This window comes from Oncorhynchus tshawytscha, linkage group LG19 (genome assembly GCF_018296145.1).
Source record: "Oncorhynchus tshawytscha isolate Ot180627B linkage group LG19, Otsh_v2.0, whole genome shotgun sequence".
Classification (NCBI taxonomy): domain Eukaryota; kingdom Metazoa; phylum Chordata; class Actinopteri; order Salmoniformes; family Salmonidae; genus Oncorhynchus; species Oncorhynchus tshawytscha.
In genome coordinates, this window is record NC_056447.1 from 51,484,359 (window position 1) to 51,499,358 (window position 15,000).

At 47.1% G+C, this 15,000-nt stretch overlaps 1 protein-coding gene across 1 annotated transcript in view; it reads right to left on the reverse strand.

The window, feature by feature from the left end:
- Positions 1 to 15,000, reverse strand: part of LOC121840033 (proline-rich protein 36-like) — a 22,920-nt gene that overhangs the window by 1,441 nt on the left and 6,479 nt on the right. The window lies entirely within an intron of this gene.

Sequence of the window (15,000 nt, forward strand, 5' to 3'; positions counted from 1 at the left end):
TCCTACTTACTGTAAATGATGCACCATGAACGTAACAGTGTTTTCGGTATGCTCAGAAGAGGATGAGGTAGTCTTACAAAATACATTTTTTTAATGTGGTTTTCGGACACGAGTGAAGTTTCACATGTTAATTTGTCAGGTGTTTTTCCCTCATGTGAAAAAGAGTTTCCCACCCAGGGACCGTCTCTGCTCCAGCAGTGGGGTGCATGATGAAAGCAAAGGCCAGGGTGACATAACCGAAGGCCAGGGTGACATAACCGAAGGCCAGGGTGACATAACCAAAGGCCAGGGTGACATAACCAAAGGCCAGGGTGACATAAGGAAAGGCCAGGGTGACATAACCAAAGGCCAGGGTGACATAACCAAAGGCCAGGGTGATAACCGAAGGCCAGGGTGACATAAGGAAAGGATGGGGTGACATAACCAAAGGCCATGGTGACATAACCAAAGGCCAGGGTGACATAACCAAAGGCCAGGGTGACATAACCAAAGGCCAGGGTGACATAAGGGCCAGGGTGACATAAGGAAAGGCCAGGGTGACATAAGGAAAGGCCAGGGTGACATAACCGGAAGGCCAGGGTGACATAACCGAAGGCCAGGGTGACATAACCGAAGGCCAGGGTGACATAACCAAAGGCCAGGGTGACATAACCAAAGGCCAGGGTGACATAACCGAAGGCCAGGGTGACATAAGGAAAGGGGTGACATAAGAAAGGCCAGGGTGACATAACCAAAGGCCAGGGTGACATAACCAAGGCCAGGGTGACATAACCAAAGGCCAGGGTGACATAAAAAGGCCAGGGTGACATAACTAAGGCCAGGGTGACATAACCTAAGGCCAGGGTGACATAACCGAAGGCCAGGGTGACATAACCTAAGGCCAGGTGACATAACCAAAGGCCAGGGTGACATAACCAAAGGGTGACATAACAGGGTGACATAACCAGAAGGCCAGGGTGACATAAGGAAAGGCCAGGGTGACATAACCAAAGGCCAGGGTGACATAACCAAAGGCCAGGGTGACATAACCAAAGGCCAGGGTGACATAACCAAAGGCCAGGGTGACATAACCAAAGGCCAGGGTGACATAACCAAAGGCCAGGGTGACATAACCGAAGGCCAGGGTGACATAAGGAAAGGCCAGGGTGACATAACCAAAGGCCAGGGTGACATAACCAAAGGCCAGGGTGACATAAGGAAAGGCCAGGGTGACATAACCAAAGGCCAGGGTGACATAACCAAAGGCCAGGGTGACATAAGGAAAGGCCAGGGTGACATAACCAAAGGCCAGGGTGACATAACCAAAGGCCAGGGTGACATAAGGAAAGGCCAGGGTGACATAACCAAAGGCCAGGGTGACATAACCAAAGGCCAGGGTGACATAACCAAGGCCAGGGTGACATAAGGAAAGGCCAGGGTGACATAACCAAAGGCCAGGGTGACATAACCAAAGGCCAGGGTGACATAACCAAAGGCCAGGGTGACATAAGGAAAGGCCAGGGTGACATAACCAAGGCCAGGGTGACATAACCAAGGCCAGGGTGACATAACCAAAGGCCAGGGTGACATAACCAAAGGCCAGGGTGACATAACCAAAGGCCAGGGTGACATAACAAAGGCCAGGGTGACATAACCGAAGGCCAGGGTGACATAAGGAAAGGCCAGGGTGACATAACCAAAGGCCAGGGTGACATAACCGAAGGCCAGGGTGACATAACCAAAGGCCAGGGTGACATAACCAAAGGCCAGGGTGACATAACCAAAGGCCAGGGTGACATAACCAAAGGCCAGGGTGACATAAGGAAAGGCCAGGGTGACATAACCGAAGGCCAGGGTGACATAACCAAAGGCCAGGGTGACATAACCAAGGCCAGGGTGACATAAGGAAAGGCCAGGGTGACATAACCAAAGGCCAGGGTGACATAACCAAAGGCCAGGGTGACATAACCGAAGGCCAGGGTGACATAACCAAAGGCCAGGGTGACATAACCAAAGGCCAGGGTGACATAACCAAAGGCCAGGGTGACATAACCGAAGGCCAGGGTGACATAAGGAAAGGCCAGGGTGACATAACCAAAGGCCAGGGTGACATAACCAAAGGCCAGGGTGACATAAGGAAAGGCCAGGGTGACATAACCAAAGGCCAGGGTGACATAACCAAAGGCCAGGGTGACATAAGGAAAGGCCAGGGTGACATAACCAAAGGCCAGGGTGACATAACCAAAGGCCAGGGTGACATAAGGAAAGGCCAGGGTGACATAACCAAAGGCCAGGGTGACATAACCGAAGGCCAGGGTGACATAAGGAAAGGCCAGGGTGACATAACCAAAGGCCAGGGTGACATAACCAAAGGCCAGGGTGACATAACCAAAGGCCAGGGTGACATAACCAAGGCCAGGGTGACATAACCAAGGCCAGGGTGACATAACCAAGGCCAGGGTGACATAACCAAAGGCCAGGGTGACATAAGGAAAGGCCAGGGTGACATAACCAAAGGCCAGGGTGACATAACCGAAGGCCAGGGTGACATAACCGAAGGCCAGGGTGACATAACCAAAGGCCAGGGTGACATAACCGAAGGCCAGGGTGACATAAGGAAAGGCCAGGGTGACATAACCAAAGGCCAGGGTGACATAACCAAAGGCCAGGGTGACATAAGGAAAGGCCAGGGTGACATAACCAAAGGCCAGGGTGACATAACCAAAGGCCAGGGTGACATAAGGAAAGGCCAGGGTGACATAACCGAAGGCCAGGGTGACATAACCAAAGGCCAGGGTGACATAAGGAAAGGCCAGGGTGACATAACCAAAGGCCAGGGTGACATAACCAAAGGCCAGGGTGACATAACCAAGGCCAGGGTGACATAACCAAAGGCCAGGGTGACATAACCAAAGGCCAGGGTGACATAACCAAGGCCAGGGTGACATAACCAAAGGCCAGGGTGACATAAGGAAAGGCCAGGGTGACATAACCAAGGCCAGGGTGACATAACCGAAGGCCAGGGTGACATAACCGAAGGCCAGGGTGACATAACCAGGGTGAAGGCCAGGGTGACATAACCAAAGGCCAGGGTGACATAATCAAAGGCCAGGGTGACATAACCGAAGGCCAGGGTGACATAAGGAAAGGCCAGGGTGACATAACCAAAGGCCAGGGTGACATAACCAAAGGCCAGGGTGACATAACCAAAGGCCAGGGTGACATAACCAAAGGCCAGGGTGACATAACCAAAGGCCAGGGTGACATAACCAAAGGCCAGGGTGACATAAGGAAAGGCCAGGGTGACATAACCGAAGGCCAGGGTGACATAACCAAAGGCCAGGGTGACATAACCAAAGGCCAGGGTGACATAAGGAAAGGCCAGGGTGACATAACCAAAGGCCAGGGTGACATAACCAAAGGCCAGGGTGACATAACCGAAGGCCAGGGTGACATAACCAAAGGCCAGGGTGACATAACCAAAGGCCAGGGTGACATAACCAAAGGCCAGGGTGACATAACCGAAGGCCAGGGTGACATAAGGAAAGGCCAGGGTGACATAACCAAAGGCCAGGGTGACATAACCGAAGGCCAGGGTGACATAAGGAAAGGCCAGGGTGACATAACCAAAGGCCAGGGTGACATAACCAAAGGCCAGGGTGACATAAGGAAAGGCCAGGGTGACATAACCAAAGGCCAGGGTGACATAACCAAAGGCCAGGGTGACATAACCAAAGGCCAGGGTGACATAACCGAAGGCCAGGGTGACATAACCAAAGGCCAGGGTGACATAAGGAAAGGCCAGGGTGACATAACCAAAGGCCAGGGTGACATAACCAAAGGCCAGGGTGACATAACCAAAGGCCAGGGTGACATAACCAAGGCCAGGGTGACATAACCGAAGGCCAGGGTGACATAAGGAAAGGCCAGGGTGACATAACCAAGGCCAGGGTGACATAAGGAAAGGCCAGGGTGACATAACCAAAGGCCAGGGTGACATAACCAAAGGCCAGGGTGACATAACCGAAGGCCAGGGTGACATAAGGAAAGGCCAGGGTGACATAACCAAAGGCCAGGGTGACATAACCAAAGGCCAGGGTGACATAACCAAAGGCCAGGGTGACATAACCAAAGGCCAGGGTGACATAACCAAAGGCCAGGGTGACATAACCAAAGGCCAGGGTGACATAACCAAAGGCCAGGGTGACATAACCACCAGGGTGACAAAGGCCAGGTTAACATAAGGAAAGGCCAGGGTGACATAACCAAAGGCCAGGTGACATAAGGAAAGGCCAGGGTGACATAACCAAAGGCCAGGGTGACATAACCGAAGGCCAGGGTGACATAAGGAAAGGCCAGGGTGACATAACCAAAGGCCAGGGTGACATAACCAAAGGCCAGGGTGACATAACCGAAGGCCAGGGTGACATAACCAAAGGCCAGGGTGACATAACCAAAGGCCAGGGTGACATAACCAAAGGCCAGGGTGACATAACCGAAGGCCAGGGTGACATAAGGAAAGGCCAGGGTGACATAACCAAAGGCCAGGGTGACATAACCGAATGCCAGGGTGACATAAGGAAAGGCCAGGGTGACATAACCAAAGGCCAGGGTGACATAACCAAAGGCCAGGGTGACATAAGGAAAGGCCAGGGTGACATAACCAAAGGCCAGGGTGACATAACCAAAGGCCAGGGTGACATAAGGAAAGGCCAGGGTGACATAACCAAGGCCAGGTGACATAACCGAAGGCCAGGGTGACATAACCAAAGGCCAGGGTGACATAACCAAAGGCCAGGGTGACATAACCAAAGGCCAGGTTGACATAACCAAAGGCCAGGGTGACATAACCGAAGGCCAGGGTGACATAACCAAAGGCCAGGGTGACATAACCAAAGGCCAGGGTGACATAACCAAAGGCCAGGGTGACATAACCAAAGGCCAGGTAGACATAACCAAAGGCCAGGGTGACATAACCGAAGGCCAGGGTGACATAACCGAAGGCCAGGGTGACATAACCGAAGGCCAGGGTGACATAAGGAAAGGCCAGGGTGACATAACCAAAGGCCAGGGTGACATAACCAAAGGCCAGGTTGACATAACCAAAGGCCAGGGTGACATAACCGAAGGCCAGGGTGACATAACCGAAGGCCAGGGTGACATAAGGAAAGGCCAGGGTGACATAACCGAAGGCCAGGGTGACATAAGGAAAGGCCAGGGTGACATAACCAAAGGCCAGGGTGACATAACCAAAGGCCAGGGTGACATAACCGAAGGCCAGGGTGACATAAGGAAAGGCCAGGGTGACATAACCAAAGGCCAGGGTGACATAACCAAAGGCCAGGGTGACATAACCAAAGGCCAGGTTGACATAACCAAAGGCCAGGTTGACATAACCAAAGGCCAGGGTGACATGACCAAAGGCCAGGTTAACATAAGGAAAGGCCAGGTAGACATAACCAAAGGCCAAGGTGACATAAGGAAAGGCCAGGGTGACATAACCAAAGGCCAGGTTGACATAACCAAAGGCCAGGGTGACATAACCAAAGGCCAGGTTAACATAAGGAAAGGCCAGTTAGATATAACCAAAGGCCAGGGTGACATAACCAAAGAGAGGGAAAATTGCAGGAAAGAGGGAAGCGTTTTATTTAATTGCGTTATCATAAAAATAAAAAATCACTGAAAACTTTTGCATCCATTGACAATTAATTTGCTCTCGCATTTAAAAATTATTTCTTAGCGATATTTTGCTTTGCTACAGTGTCAGGAGTACAGTTTCACATGTGAAATTTGCAGTTTCACATGTAAAAAAAACGTTAGACATGTGTGTATTGGATATGAAGTTTCACATGTGAAAAACATACACATAAAAATCACATTTGTCGTTTCACATTTATTTTATTTTTTTACAGGGTCACATGCAAGAAAACTACACATTTACTCCAATGTTTGTAAACAAAGTAAATATAAACAAATGCTGTATAGCCTAAAAACATGGTTAAAAACTATAACTTTGATATAATGGATGGTCAGTCCTTGCATCGATAGTGTAGTCTATGGATTTGAGAGTGGTTGCATTTCTTCAGGTCCATCCCTTAGCTTTTTACCGAAACTCTGCTGGGAAAAACACTTTGCTTTAAACACCTTTAATAGAGTCATTGTGGTATTACATGGTACAGTGGAGGCTCTTCAGAGGTGGAAGGGGAGGACCATCCTCCTCAGGACATTTTATAAAAATTGTGAAATTCAAAACCTTATCCTTTTTCAATAAATATGTACTAAATATAGGGTAACACCATGGTGTAGCCGGAGGACAGCTATCTTCCGTCCTCCTCTGGGTACATTGACTTCAATACAAAATCTAGGAGTCAAGGTTCTCACACCCTTCCATAGACTTACACAGTAATTATGCCAACTTCTGGAGGACGTTCTCCTACCTATCAGAGCTCTTGCAGCATGAACTGGCATGTTGTCTACTCAATCAAAGGATCAGAGAATAAATCTAGTACTGAAAGCTTAGCCTACAGCTAGCTAGCACTGCAGTGCATAAAATGTGGTGAGTAGTTGACTTAAAGAGAGAGAAAGGCAATAGTTGAACAGTTTTGAACAAATTAATTCAAAATTGAAGGAGAAGCAAGAGAGAGAGAGCTAGCAAAAACGGGGATGAACATACCCAAATTTGTCCAATAGAAACTCTCATTTGCGATTGTTTGGACTTATGATTCCACCCTAGATCAGCTAGATGCAGGCAAGAGTGTGCAAGGTGGTATTGAATATGTCACTGTCTGTCACCTTGATTACTAACGTTTTTCTCTCGACCTGTGGACCTACATTGTAACCTTTCATTCATAGGCTAGGATGTAGCAACCTCATGATGGGTATAAGGAAAATGTTTGCATCATGTAGTAGCCTAAAACGATCTAATTTTACATTGAGATGTGTGAATGGAAAATTAATCAAATCAACTTGTATTTGTCACATATACATGGAACCTCTTGGAACCACCCATCCCGGATCCGCTATATTTGTCATCAGCAACGCTGAATAGCATAGCGCAACAGTCAAATAATATTACTAACAAATATTAATATTCATGAATCACAAGTGCAATATTGCAAAACACTGCTTAGCCTTTTGTTAATCACCCTGTCGTCTCAGATTTTGAAATTATGCTTTACAGCGAAAGCAATCCAAGCGTTTGTGTAAGTTTACCATTTACCTTTGATGATCTTCGGATGTTTTCACTCACGAGACTCCCAGTTACACAGCAAATGTTCCTTTTGTTCCATAAAGATTATTTTTATACCCAAAATACCGTTGTTTGTTTGTCGCGTTATGTTCAGAAATCCACAGGAAAGAGCGGTCACGACAACGCAGATGGAAATTCCAAATAGTCTTCATAATGTCCACAGAAACATGCCAAACATTTTTTATAATCGTTCTTCAGGTAGTTTTTAAAATATATATTCGATAATATATCAACCGAGTGTGTAGCTTTTTCCATAACAGCGGGAGGAACAATGGCAGATTTACTCAATTGAGCACAACTCACTCCACTTACGCAATGTGGTCGTTCACGCTCATTCTTCAAAATAAAAGCCTGAAACTATGTCTAAAGGCTGTTGACACCTTAGGGAGGCCATAGAAAAAGGAATCTTGTTGATATCCCTTTAAATTGACAATAGGGATGCATAGGAACACAGGGTTTCAAAATAAGAGTCACTTCCTGATTGGATTTTTCTCAGACTTTCACCTGCAATATCAGTTCTGTTATACTCACAGACAATATTTTTACAGTTATGAAAACTTTAGAGTGTTTTGTATCCTAATCTGTGAATTATATGCATATTATAGCATCTGGTCCTGAGAAATAGGCCATTTCCTTTGGGAACGTTATTTTTCCAAACATAAAGATAGTGCCCCCTAGCTTCAAGAGGTTATTAAGCAGATGTTATTGCGGGAGTAGTGAAATGCTTGTGTTTCTAGCTCCAACAGTTCTCTCTTTTTGTCTCTTCTCTCCTCTCTTCTCTCCTCTTCTGTTCTCTCGTCTTGTGTTTTCTCTCTTCTCTGTTCTCTCTCCTCTCCTCTTCTGTACTCTCTTCTCATCTCGTCTCGTCTCTTCCCTTCTCTTCTGTCCACTCCATTTGTTTTACTGCTAACCTACAAAGCATTACATGGGCATGCTCCTACCTATCTCTCTGATTTGGTCCTGCCGTACAAACCTACACGTACGCTACGGTCACAAGACGCAGGCCTCCTAATTGTCCCAAGAATTTCAAAGCAAACAGCTGGAGGCAGGGCTTTCTCCTATAGAGCTCCATTTTTATGGAATGGTCTGCCTACCCATGTGAGAGACGCAAAGTCGCTCTCAACCTTTAAGTCTTTACTGAAGACTCATCTCTTCAGTGGGTCATATGATTGAGTTCCTTTTTGATACTGTCGCAAAGCTAACTAAAAAGCAGCATTCCCCAAGAGAGGATGACTTTCACTTTAGCAGTGATAAATTCATGAACTTCTTTGAGGAAAAGATTATGATTATTAGAAAGCAAATTACGGACTCCTCTTTAAATCTGCGTATTCCTTCAAAGCTCAGTTGTCCTGAGTCTGCACAACTCTCCCAGGACCTAGGATCAAGAGAGACGCTCAAGTGTTTTAGTACTATATCTCTTGACACAATGATGAAAATAATCATGGCCTCTAAACCTTCAAGCTGCATACTGGACCCTATTCCAACTAAACTACTGAAAGAGCTGCTTCCTGTGCTTGGCCCTCCTATGTTGAACATAATAAATGGCTCTCTATCCACTGGATGTGTACCAAACTCACTGAAAGTGGCAGTAATAAAGCCTCTTGAAAAAGCCAAACCTTGACCCAGAAAATCTAAAAAACTATCGGCCTATATCGAATCTTCCATTCCTCTCAAAAATTTTAGAAAAGGCTGTTGCGCAGCAACTTACTGCCTTCCTGAAGACAAACAATGTATACGAAATGCTTCAGTCTGGTTTTAGACCCCATCATAGCACTGAGACGGCACTTGTGAAGGTGGTAAATTACATTTTAATGGCATCGGACTGAGGCTCTGCATCTGTCCTCGTGCTCCTAGACCTTAGTGCTGCTTTTGATACCATCGATCACCACATTCTTTTGGAGAGATTGGAAACCCAAATTGGTCTACACGGACAAGTTCTGGCCTGGTTTAGATCTTATCTGTCGGAAAGATATCAGTTTGTCTCTGTGAATGGTTTGTCCTCTGACAAATCAACTGTAAATTTCGGTGTTCCTCAAGGTTCCGTTTTGGGACCACTATTGTTTTCACTATATATTTTACCTCTTGTGGATGTTATTCGAAAACATAATGTTAACTTTCACTGCTATGCGGATGACACACAGCTGTACATTTCAATGAAACATGGTGAAGCCCCAAAATTGCCCTTGCTAGAAGCATGTGTTTCAGACATAAGGAAGTGGATGGCTGCAAACTTTCTACTTTTAAACTCGGACAAAACAGAGATGCTTGTTCTAGGTCCCAAGAAACAAAGAGATCTTCTGTTGAATCTGACAATTAATCTTAATGGTTGTACAGTTGTCTCAAATAAAACTGTGAAGGACCTCTGCGTTACTCTGGACCCTGATCTCTCTTTTGAAGAACATATCAAGACCATTTCAAGGACAGCTTTTTCCATCTACGTAACATTGCAAAAATCAGAAACTTTCTGTCCAAAAATGATGCAGAAAAATTAATCCATGCTTTTGTCACTTCTAGGTTAGACTACTGCAATGCTCTACTTTCCGGCTACCCAGATAAAGCACTAAATAAACTTCAGTTGGTGCTAAATACGGCTGCTAGAATCCTGACTAGAACCAAAAAAATGTGATCATATTACTCCAGTGCTAGCCTCTCTACACTGGCTTCCTGTCAAAGCAAGGGCTGATTTCAAGGTTTTACTGCTAACCTACAAAGCATTACATGGGCTTGCTCCTACCTATCTCTCTGATTTGGTCCTGCCGTACATACCTACACGTACGCTACGGTCACAAGACGCAGGCCTCCTAATTGTCCCTAGAATTTCTAAGCTAACAGCTGGAGGCAGGGCTTTCTCCTATAGAGCTCCATTTTTATGGAACGGTCTGCCTACCCATGTCAGAGACGCAAACTCGGTCTCAACCTTTAAGTCCTTACTGAAGACTTATCTCTTCAGTGGGTCATATGATTGAGTGTAGTCTGGCCCAGGAGTGGGAAGGTGAACGGAAAGGCTCTGGAGCAACAAACCACCCTTGCTGTCTCTGCCTGGCCGGTTCCCCTCTTCCCACTGGGATTCTCTGCCTCTAACCCTATTACAGGGGCTGAGTCACTGGCTTACTGGGGCTCTCTCATGCCGTCCCTGGAAGGGGTGCGTCACCTGAGTGGGTTGATTCACTGATGTGGTCATCCTGTCTGGGTTGGCGTCCCCCCTTGGGTTGTGCCATGGCGGAGATCTTTGAGGGCTATACTCAGCCTTGTCTCAGGATGGTAAGTTGGTGGTTGAAGATATCCCTCTAGTGGTGTGGGGGCTGTGCTTTGGCAAAGTGGGTGGGGTTATATCCTTCCTGATTGGCCCTGTCTGGGGGTGTCCTTGAATGGGGCCACAGTGTCTCCTGACCCCTCCTGTCTCAGCCTCCAGTATTTATGCTGCAGTAGTTAATGTGTCGGGGGGCTAGGGTCAGTTTGTTATATCTGGAGTACTTCTCCTGTCCTATCTGGTGTCCTGTGTGAATTTAAGTATGCTCTCTCTAATTCTCTCTTTCTCTCTTTCTTTCTCTCTCTCGGAGGACCTGAGCCCTAGGACCATGCCCCAGGACTACCTGACATGATGACTCCTTGCTGTCCCCAGTCCACCTGGCCGTGCTGCTGCTCCAGTTTCAACTGTTCTGCCTTATTATTATTCGACCATGCTGGTCATTTATGAACATTTGAACATCTTGGCCATGTTCTGTTATAATCTCCACCCGGCACAGCCAGAAGAGGACTGGCCACCCCACATGGCCTGGTTCCTCTTTTAGGTTTCTTCCTAGGTTTTGGCCTTTCTAGGGAGTTTTTCCTAGCCACCGTGCTTCTACACCTGCATTGCTTGCTGTTTGGGGTTTTAGGCTGGGTTTCTGTACAGCACTTTGAGATATCAGCTGATGTACGAAGGGCTATATAAATACATTTGATTTGATTTGATTGAGTGTAGTCTGGCCCAGGAGTGTGAACGTGAACGGAAAGGCTCTGGAGCAACGAACCGCCCTTGCTGTCTCTGCCTGGCCGGTTCCCCTCTTTCCACTGGGATTCTCTGCCTTTAACCCTATTACAGGGGCTGAGTCACTGGCTTACTAGGGCTCTTTCATACCGTCCCTAGGAGGGGTGCGTCACTTGAGTGGGTTGAGTCACTGATGTGATCTTCCTGTCTGGGTTGAAGATATCCCTCTAGTGGTGTGGGGGCTGTGCTTTGGCAAAGTGGGTGGGGTTATATCCTTCCTGTTTTGCCCTGTCTGGGGGTGTCCTCGGATGTGGCCACAGTGTCTCCTGACCCCTCCTGTCTCAGCCTCCTGTATTTATGCTGCAGTAGTTTATGTGTCGGGGGGCTAGGGTCAGTTTGTTATATCTGGAGTACTTCTCCTGTCCTATCCGGTGTCCTGTGTGAATTTAAGTATGCTCTCTCTAATTCTCTCTTTCTCTCTTTCTTTCTCTCTCTCGGAGGACCTGAGTCCTAGGACCATGCCTCAGGACTACCTGACATGATGACTCCTTGCTGCCCCCAGTCCAGCTGGCCGTGCTGCTGCTCCAGTTTCAACTGTTCTGCCTGTGATTATTATTATTTGACCATGCTGGTCATTTATGAACATTTTAACATCTTGGCCATGTTCTGTTATAATCTCCACCCGTCACAGCCAGAAGAGGACTGGCCACCCCACATAGCCTGGTTCCTCTCTAGGTTTCTTCCTAGGTTTTGGCCTTTCTAGGGAGTTTTTCCTAGCCACCGTGCTTCTACACCTGCATTGCTTGCTGTTTGGGGTTTTAGGCTGGGTTTCTGTACAGCACTTTGGGATATCAGCTGATGTACGAAGGGCTATATAAATACATTTGATTTGATTTGATTTGTTTCCTCGCCGTGGCCTCCCATCCAGCATTTCAATAAATGTTCCTTCTTAACTACATCCCTTCCCCACTGTTTCCTCTCTTCTTCACCCCTTTCTTCTTCACCATCCTGCCACCACACCATTACTACTCTTGTAATATCTGTCCTGGACTCTTGTAATATCTGTCCTGGACTCTTGTCATATCTGTCCTGGACTCTTGTCATATCTGTCCTGGACTCCTGTAACATCTGTCCTGGACTCTTGTAATATCTGTCCTGGACTCTTGTAATATCAGTCCTGGACTCTTGTAATATCTGTCCTGGACTCTTGTAATATCTGTCCTGGACTCTTGTAATATCTGTCCTGGACTCCTGTAACATCTGTCCTGGGCTCCTGTAACATCTTTTCCTGGACTCTTGTAACATCTGTCCTCGGCTCCTGTAACATCTGTCCTGGACTCTTGTAATATCTGTCCGGTACTCACATAACATATTTTCCTGGACTCTTGCAATATCTGTCCTGGACTCCAGTAACATCTGTCCTGGACTCATATAACATCTTTTCCTGGACTCTTGTAATATCTGTCCTGGACTCCTGTAACATCTGTCCTGGACTCCAGTAACATCTGTCCTGGACTCATATAACATATTTTCCTGGACTCTGTAATATCTGTCCTGGACTCCTGTAACATCTGTCCTGGACTCTTGTAACATTTGTCCTGGACTCCTGTAATATCTGTCCTGGACTCTGTAACATGTGTCCTGGACTCCTGTAACATCTGTCCTGGACTCTTGTAATATCTGTCCTGGACTCTTGTAACATTTGTCCTGGACTCCTGTAATATCTGTCCTGGACTCTTGTAACATCTGTCCTGGACTCTTGTAATATCTGTCCGGGGCTCCTGTAACATCTGTCCTGGGCTCCTGTAACAGCTGTCCTGGACTCCTGTAATATCTGTCCTGGACTCTGGTATATTCTGTCCTGGACTCCTGTGACATGTCCTGGACTCTGGTATATTCTGTCCTGGACTCCTGTAACATCTGTCCTGGACTCTTGTAATATCTCTCCTGGACTCTGGTATATTCTGTCCTGGACTCCTGTAACATCTGTCCTGGACTCCTGTAACATTTGTCCCGGACTATTGTAATATCTCTCCTGCACTCTGGTATTTTCTGTCCTGGAATCTTATAATATCTGTCCTGGACTCTTGTAACATCTGTCCGGGGCTCCTGTAACATATGTCCTGGGCTCCTGGACTCCTGTAACAGCTGTCCTGGACTCCTGTAACTCCTGTAACATCTGTCCTGGACTCTGGTTTATTCTGTCCTGGACTCTGTCCTGGACTAATGTCTGTCCTGGACTCCTGTAACATCTGTCCTGGACTCCTGGAACATTTGTCCTGGACTCCTGTAATATCTGTCCTGGACTCTTGTAATATCTGTCCTGGACTCTTGTAACATTTGTCCTGGACTCCTGTAATATCTGTCCTGGACTCCTGTAACATTTGTCCTGGACTCTTGTAACTCGTATCTGTCCTAATATCTCTTGTATATCTGTCCTGGACTCTTGTAATATCTCCTGTACTCCTGTAATATCTGTCCTGGACTCTTGTATATTCTGTCCTGGACTCCTGTAATATCTGTCCTGGACTCTGGGACTCTGGTATATTCTGTCCTGGACTCCTGTGACATCTGTCCTGGACTCTGGTTTCCTGTAACATTCTGTCCTGGACTCTGGTATGTAATGTCTGTCCTGGACTCCTGTAACATCTGTCCTGGACTCCTGGAACATTTGTCCTGGACTCCTGTAATATCTGTCCTCGGCTCCTGTAACATCTGTCCTGGACTCTTGTAATATCTGTCTGGTACTCACATGACATATTTTCCTGGACTCTTGCAATATCTGTCCTGGACTCCAGTAACATCTGTCCTGGACTCATATAACATCTTTTCCTGGACTCTGTAATATCTGTCCTGGACTCCTGTAACATCTGTCCTGGACTCTTGTAATATCTGTCCTGGACTCTTGTAACATTTGTCCTGGACTCCTGTAATATCTGTCCTGGACTCTTGTAACATCTGTCCTGGACTCTTGTAATATCTGTCCGGGGCTCCTGTAACATCTGTCCTGGGCTCCTGGGCTGTCCTGGACTCCTGTAACATCTGTCCTGGACTCCTGGGGACTCCTGTAATATCTGTCCTGGACTCTGGTATATTCTGTCCTGGACTCCTGTAACATCTGTCCTGGACTCCTGTAACATCTGGACTCTTCCTGGACTCCTGTAACATCTGTCCTGGACTCCTGTAACATTTGTCCTGGACTCTTGTAATATCTCTCCTGGACTCTGGTATATTCTGTCCTGGACTCCTGTAACATCTGTCCTGGATTCTTGTAATGTCTGTCCTGGACTCTTGTAATATCTGTCCGGGGCTCCTGTAACATCTGTCCTGGGCTCCTGTAACAGCTGTCCTGGACTCCTGTAATATCTGTCCTGGACTCTGGTATATTCTGTCCTGGACTCCTGTGACATCTGTCCTGGACTCTGGTATATTCTGTCCTGGACTCCTGTAACATCTGTCCTGGACTCCTGTAACATTTGTCCCGGACTCTTGTAATATCTCTCCTGCACTCTGGTATATTCTGTCCTGGACTCTTATAATATCTGTCCTGGACTCTTGTAACATCTGTCCGGGGCTCCTGTAACATATGTCCTGGGCTCCTGTGACAGCTGTCCTGGACTCCTGTAATATCTGTCCTGGACTCTGGTTTATTCTGTCCTGGACTCCTGTAATGTCTGTCCTGGACTCCTGTAACATCTGTCCTGGACTCCTGGAACATTTGTCCTGGACTCCTGTAATATCTGTCCTCGGCTCCTGTAACATCTGTCCTGGACTCTTGTAATATCTGTCTGGTACTCACATG